The sequence below is a fragment of the Cyprinus carpio genome, chromosome A21 (genome assembly GCF_018340385.1).
Source record: "Cyprinus carpio isolate SPL01 chromosome A21, ASM1834038v1, whole genome shotgun sequence".
NCBI classification, from domain to species: domain Eukaryota; kingdom Metazoa; phylum Chordata; class Actinopteri; order Cypriniformes; family Cyprinidae; genus Cyprinus; species Cyprinus carpio.
The window spans coordinates 7,152,938-7,161,170 of NC_056592.1; the positions used below are offsets into that span (position 1 = coordinate 7,152,938).

The 8,233-nt window shown below is 35.3% G+C and overlaps 1 pseudogene; it reads right to left on the minus strand.

The window, feature by feature from the left end:
- The window catches only part of LOC109071162, a 32,362-nt pseudogene extending 26,656 nt beyond the window's left edge, over window positions 1-5,706 (minus strand).
- Between the last annotated feature and the right edge of the window lie 2,527 nt (window positions 5,707-8,233).

The following is an 8,233-nucleotide window of genomic DNA, read 5'->3' on the forward strand; positions in this document are numbered from 1 at the left end:
ACATTTAATAGCTATTTTTAATATGCTACAAGGAGGGTGACATGGAAGGTTGCAGCTCTAGATCCTTTCTGGGAAACTATGAGTATATCTGAAATGCCAGCATTCGGCAGATTTATCCGAGGCCCAAAGATCAATGAGTCAGATCTCATCAGCCTGCAGTGAATAAAAACACACTGAAAAGAGCCTCACTTCCCACTCGATATTTCAGACTAGGCTTAAAGAAGGCAGTCTCTTCAGATACTGCAGGCACGGGAGAATATTTGGGATTCTTCCTTAAAAGGTCCTATATAGGTCAATGGATTTCTGTGTCTGTTTTAAGTGCCAGAGTTAGGGATTACACTTTATTGGTCTTACAACACTTAATGCTGTCAAAGAGGTTAAGTAAAACATTTCTCACTATGTTTCCAGCAATAAATAAATAAATAAACCTTCCTACTTTCAACTTTGGCCCAGGGTCTGTCTGCCATAATGGAAAAGAAAGTCATTTTAAAAATCATGTTCAAAAATAATTAAGACAAAATACATTTACAAAGAGGCAAAATTGTGTAAGATAATAAGACTTGTTTTCAGGTAATACCTTAAATTAAGCTTGTTTTTTCCTACCCACTGGCAAATAATCTGTTCCTGTTTTAAGTATAATAAACCTCAATAGTTTAGTTTTGTATATTTATGCTTAAAAAACAATATTACAATAGAGTAATAAATGCAATTCAAAATATATTCTTTTTTAAAAAAATCCTTAATATCTGGGCAAAAATCAACTTGTGCAATAATGCCTCTTTTTACTTCTTAGATGTTTTTGCTGAAAAACGAGACAAATTACTGTTTTGTTTTTTTTAAACAGTGAAATAACTTATAATATGGCTGTTTTGAGAAGTTTTCACACCACACTGCAATCATCCAATCAGAGCAAAAAAAACAAACAAAAAAAAAACACTCATAACCTCAAAATAGTGTGATACAACATTCAGTTGTGATTTTAAGACACGTCTGACACTTATCCCTTAATAACATCTTCTTTTAATTCTGCTATGCCTGTTTTCCATTCTGATATTAAGGATACACATTATAAACAGTCCAGCAAAAGAATAACAAATGGATCTCTGAATGTTCCAGTACATTTAAACCTTACGAATTCACACCTTAACTAAAACCCAAAGGATTCACAAAATAGAAATATGCATGTATCTATAGAGATGAGACGGCATTATAGCATAGCCGGTGACTCAGCCTCTCAGCTCATAAATCAGAGTGGATGAGCATCAAGTGGAACTCTGCAGATCGCTCATGATTAGAATACAAACACTGTACAGACTAGGCACTCCACGCTGACCCAGTGGCCCTGAAAGCATTCAGCCTAAAAATGACTCAGAAACACATACACAAAAAAGAAAGACCAACAGGAAGAACCCATAAGTCATATAAAGTGATTCTGAGAAGAAAAGAATATTTATTGCTTCACAGCTAGGACCAATATAGTTATATAAAAAAAGAACAATTCTGAAAGTTAAAAGGGACAGTTTACTCAAAAAAGTAAAGTGTGTCATGATTTACTCCCACGCCGTTCCAAGTCCAAAACTTCCATTCAATGAAAGTTTTTTGGATCCTATAAACATTCTTTAAAATATCTTCTTTTGTGGAAGAAAGAAATGCAGTGCAGGTTTGGAACAAGTTTATTATAATTAAATAAAACAAACTAAAATCATAAAAAAAAATTACCTGAAATACAATTATTAAAAATATATATTTAAAAAAAAGGTTTTATTTAAGCTAGTTAACAAGATAACATCTAATTTTCTTTTAGTTAATCTTGATGTACTAAAATAACTAAAACTAAAACATAAACCATTTAAAAACTAGCAAAAATAAAAATGACAAAAAAATGAAAATAGAAAAAATCGAAATGAATACATTAACAAACTATAATAGCATCTCAATGATACTAAAATATCACTGGTTCAGAATGAATGACATATGGTGAGTAAATTATTACATTATTTACATTTTTGGGTAAACCATCCCTTTAAAAATAACCCACTCAGAGGTTCAAAACTGGAATCTTTTAGTTACCAGCTCAGAAGGGTTATTCAGAGAAAACTACTACAAATGCATGATGCTGCCAAGATGAGAATAATTTAAAAGTTTAACATGCTGTTCTGTAGTGTGTCAGAGCGGGCCGGGGTACCACTGATCTTGTGTGTATTCACAGAACATGGTCCACCTACAGATTTCACTTCTGAACAGCTCAGTGGTCATGACCCAGTGTCTGAAGGAGAGGAGATTACCAGAGTCCGCCTTCACAAGGTGCAACAGTTCCCCGGACAATGCCGAATCCAGCGGGTGAAAGGAAGGTTCAATAGTAAGTGAGCACAAAGCGTACACATTATTCGAAACTGTGTTAAATAAGACTAGCATTTGACATAAAAGCCTTTTTTTGACAGCCAACTAATCACAATATGACAATGATTCAAATTCAGCTTTGGTTAACAATTATTCAACACCTCTTTCTTTGCTCAAAAACACTGTAATTTACAAGCTATAATAACAGTAACAACTGCCACAGGGCAATGACTAATTCCTTTGCAAATGAGCAGTTTCTTCCTTCAGGGCAGGTCCACATCTGAAGTCTGAATACTGTCTGATTACTCAAATGCAGCTTGCTTTAATTTTAATTCAAGGCATTTTAGAGGCTCTTTTGTTTATGTTGATAGAGATGAACCCTAGAGCAGTGATTCTCTTTTTGACTCCAAGATCTGAAGGCCAACAGAATATTTGCAATATATATATATATATATATATTATCCGACAAATAGCTATATCATTATATTCTATATATATATATATATATATATATATATATATATATATATATATATATATATATATAGTATATATTATATTTTTTTTTTTTTTTACTACAATAATAAAAAATAAGTGTAATGTTATTCGAGATATATAAAAATTTTCAAACTCAAGATCATGAGATCCATGGTACTTTAAAAAAATAAAAATAAATATTATTTAAGCTAAAAACGTTTTTTTTTTTTGGCTAATTTTAAATAATTTTAAGTCATCTTTCAGCCCCCTTAAACAGTAAGTGTGCTGACACCCGTGGGTCCCGGTCCCCAGTTGAGAACTACTGCCCTACAGCTAATTGAAAAAAACTTTCACAAATTAATTGGTTATGATTAATCAAAAAAGATTCATATGTTCAGCATACAGTATGTAAATTCCTCATGCATTAATGTTAATATTGCTAATATTGCATAACTCAAAACTATGTATGAGAGTGTCTTATGTCGTTAACATGTTGTATCTGTTTAGGATTCTGTTTACTGTTCTACATCGGTCATTTCTATTCAGCATGCAAAGCCGTTTGCACTGATATACCTGCCCTGCATACTGAACAGCTCAGGCTTATGACACACATATAAATGCACTGAGGTAAAGGAATGCCCTCCCATTCATCGCTTCAATCCGTGCCTGAATGCTTTACGCCTACAGCTGGATTTAGACAAGGTCATTTCAATGACCTCTATCTACGAGAAATGACAGCTGCAAAGTTTTTCTGCTCGAATGCAACAATCAAAATCCATTATGCATGTGAAAAGGAATGATGCAATGACTCACAGCATCCCTGAGGAACCTGGCCCAGACGTTAGGGTGAGAAGGTGAACCTCTTGCCATCTTATAAATTATAACAGACATGATACACATGAGAGCTAAACAGACACTAGTTATGTAATAATAGGTCTGTATAGTCAAGACTAGCAGTCAATATGAGTTTTTCATAAATAATAATGAAATCAAGCCACTATTATGTTGTCTTAGAATAATGTGTTGATTGATCGCCTGTGGTGGCTGAATCATACTCTTGGTTACAAGACTGCCGGTCTGTTTTCCAATTATTATATAATTCACTGTGACACAGGAACAGCAGGGCCAGCACAAGTCAGTCACGGATGATTGACAGATCGAGTTAGTCTTGTGCATACATGCCTGTTGCAAGTGTATCAGCAGTAAAGGTTGGTGTCAATGCCTTGATCTATAGACAAGAAGATGACTCATTAGGCTGACTCTTCCTAAAATCAAAATCAATCTTATACCTGTACCTTACCTTTTACAACATCCAACAAGCTCTAAGCTGGCTTTAAGAAGACAGAAGTTTTAGATGGATTTTACAAAAGCCTTCTCACATCTACGTGAAATTTCCGTTTATGAAATAAGCAGTTTACTGAGAGACATCTGTGTTTTTCTACTCTCAAGTGTAAGTAACAAAATTAATTAATGAAAGTATATATCACCCCAAAAAAAAAAAAAAATCCCCCAAACCTTATATGATATACCATAACCATAGTATTGTGTGAGAAACACACAAAAATAATAATTTTAAAGTACAACAAACATAATAATTTAACATAAAAACACCAAAAATTAAAACAATGATACACCTGAAAAATAAACAACTCTGATAAAATATTTTCAGGAAATTAAGATTTGCTTTCGTTCTGCGCCTCACATTCTATATCCCTACTCTGATAAAATATTTTCATGAAATTAAGATTCGCTTTCGTTCTGCGCCTCACATTCTGTATCGTATGGCTCTCATAGACTTTTATGATACTTTTATAATGACATTTTTATGAGGCTTGACATCTTCATTCAATTATTTGAATATAAAAGACACAGCTAGGCTACTTCAGTCATACAGGTCTGAAACAACGTCGGAAAGTAGCAGAAATGTAATTTTGAGGAAAATCGTCATTTAAATGTGAATATCAATGTACTGAATTTTCGCATTCAGTAGATAAATGAAATAGTAACGTTAACAAATACACTCGTATTCGGGTTTGCTCAGACAAATATTACGGCTGACCTTTCCTTTCTCGCATGAATGATACTTGAGACCCCACGCGCCGTTTTGTAACTTCAGCGGCAGTGCGCGCAAAGCTCTGAAGCCACACGTACGAATGCAGAACTGAGCTGAGCTGAAGGGCTTCATGCGGTGCAGAACCCAAATCGAGTTCAGATAAAAGCAGACACTCACCTAACTTTGGCTGCCACCGAAGAAATCGCATCATTTCTCAGATTCTTCCTTTTGGACACTGCAGTTCCCATGCTGGCATGGAAACAACCCTTGCAAGAAAACAGCACATTCCAGATGTCAAAGCATTGGAGAAAATGCGTAAAAAAAAGATGGAACACGTTGATTTTAGGATGCGGATCCTTCTGCGTTCACATGAAGGTCTGTTTATAGCATAACACAAAATTCTGGAGGAGATGCGGGACAGAGGATGCTGCTGTCTCCTCTTGCTAGTGTCAACTAGTTAAAGAAAATACACACGCACGAGCAGGACCCTCCCCTCCTCGCTCTCTCTCTCTCTCTTCATTGAGATGAGAAAGATACGATGGCATGTTGGGAGTGCGTGAGGTTTCAGACCGGAAACCCAGTGGGACCATATATGCAGCGACCACTCCTCCAATTCAACCCACTCTTAAAGCAAGTCCAGCCTAATGTCAGGTACAGAATGAGCTGGAGTGACCGGAACACACGCGTAAATACCGCACTACTCATAACGTTACCAGAATCATAATGTTATTATAAGGGCATCACTATGTAGTTCAATAATGATAAAATATTGTACATAATGTTTATCTATCTATCTATACTCTGTCTATCCATCCATCAGTCTATACTCTCTGTCCATACTCTTTGTCTCCCCATCCATCCTCGCTGTATATCTATCCATCATCCATTCACACATCCATCTATATACTGTCTATCCAACCATTTATCATCCATCATGCATCCATCTAGTTATACTCTGGCTATCCATCCAACCATCAAGCTCTCCATCCATCCATCCACCCAACCACCCACCCACCTACCCACCTACCTATCTATCTATCTATTCATCCATCTGTCTATCTATACTCTATCCATCCATTTATCATCTATCCATATCTAAAAGAATGCATCAAGTGGTCATGTCTAAATAAAATTTTAAAGAATGCATCAAGTGGTCATGTCTAAATTAATTGGTACAGCATCATCAAAGATCGCTGTTGACCAGAGGAGGACAGTAGTGAAGTATTTTTACTTTACTCAAGTAAATTTAAAAAGTATCTGTAGTTTATCTTTGTTTTTCTTTGGAAAACTTTACTTTACTGCATTTCAAAGCATAATGTCATTCTTTTTTTACTGCACTTCATTTCATAAATAAAAGTTGTTTGTTTTACCTTTAATATTTAAGAACATTAGAAATGTAGTACTTTCTTGTACTCAAGTAAATATTTGAATTACTTTTACCTGAGTAAAAGTAAGAAAGTAATAGATTTCTAATGTAATTAAAGTATTAAATGGTATTTAATATGAAACCTAGTGCAGTAAAAAGTACAATATTATGCTTTGGAATGTTGTGAAGTAAAGTTTTCTAAAGAAAAACACTCTGATAAAGTACAGACACTTGAAAAGTACTTTTACAGCAGAGTTCAAATACTTCACTACTGTCCACCTCTGCCACTGAAGCACCCTGAGGTACTCTCACTACACTTCTCTGTGTATGGGCAAGGGAGAAACTACTGCTTGTGCCATAGATCCAACGATGAGGGGATTGAAAGCTGAATGCAGTGCTAGCCTATTTATACCTGGATGTCCTGGGCGTGGCCAGCTATGCAAATTTTGCTCACCAATTTCATTGGCCTTTTTTCAATGATGTCAGAGGTGTCTGGCCTCCCAAGTGCAACCCCTAGTGTTGGAACTTTGACACAAGGTCGAAGTGACCAACTGAAAGGGAAGAACATATATTACAGTGCTTCTGGTCTTTTTCTGTGGCCGAGTCCGACACCATTTTTTTAAGTAAATAATCCGTTGGGACTGCCGATGAAGGGAAGAAAAACAGAAATGAATGAATGACAAAATGCCTTTTCTTTAAGACAGTACTGAGACATGCAGCACTATGTACAGCATGTGCTGGCGATAAAGCCGATATAATTTGTTAATTATCCCCACACAGATTGCAGTGGATGTTCACATCATGCACAGCTAAGCGTTACGGATTAATTATTCAAAAAAAAAAAATGTATTAAAAACAATTTCCCACCTCTGCATAATAGACTTATTTTCCAACTAAATAAAACATCTTGTTTACTACTGGCAACATTGTCTAAAGCCTGAAGTTTTGTGCTTTTGTGTCTTATCCTTTCAGGTGATGATGATGATGATGAAGGAATGGTAAAGCAAAATGTTCTTCTGGACATGATGCCCTCATCTGTGCTCTGGACAAAGTCTCCTCTCTCACACACACCTGGATCATTTTGAGGGGACACTGCTGTTCCCATCACTCACTGTCTGTTCCAAAACAAATAACCTAACAAGGTCAGCCAAAACACTCATACTCCATTACTCCGCTGGCTCATTGTGTGCCAGAGCTCCTGCCACTGCTACATCACATTTGTGTATCGACAGCTGCTAATAATGGCATGTGAAATCTCATAAACTCCCACTGACACCAGCAAGGAGACCTATCCTTAAAAACTGTTGTGATAATTGCAACAGAGAGACCCTTATCTTCATCACTTTGCATAATTTGAAACTTAATTTGAATAATGCAGTAATTGGTAATCATGTAGACAGGCAAATGATCTAATTCAATTTGGCACAGCATCTGTTTAAGCAAACGTCTAGGAGAAACATGAATATATCTGACGGAATTATTTGAGAATGTAAGTTATTTTAATGTACAATTCACATACTTATATGACATATCCTGCATTAGTTTAAAAGTAAAAGTCTGCATGCAGTATTGCATCTTGAAGGAATATTTAATGGTTTAATACAATGTTGATTACCATAAAAATGAATCTCTTGCAGTGTTGCAGTTACAGTGAAAGTGGCCAATATATTCATATTAAAATATTCACTTTGAATAGTGTAGCTAGAAGATGTCAACAATGTTAACAGTACTGTACTTTACTGTGAAAAAATAGCTTACTAACCTTTTCTGTGTAAGTATATCAAATTTATATATTTGTTGCCATGACAACGTAATGTCTAAACATTAAAAACAGTTACAAGTTTTAAAAGAAGAATTGAGTGCTTTTATAACATTAAAAGCTCCGGTCTCGTCAATGTTACCTTGTGTTTTGGAATATCCTGTGTTGGATTACATGTGTGTTGGATTAAAGACTTTATACACCTTCATCTTCATGCGTTTCTTTACAGCGCAGAGTG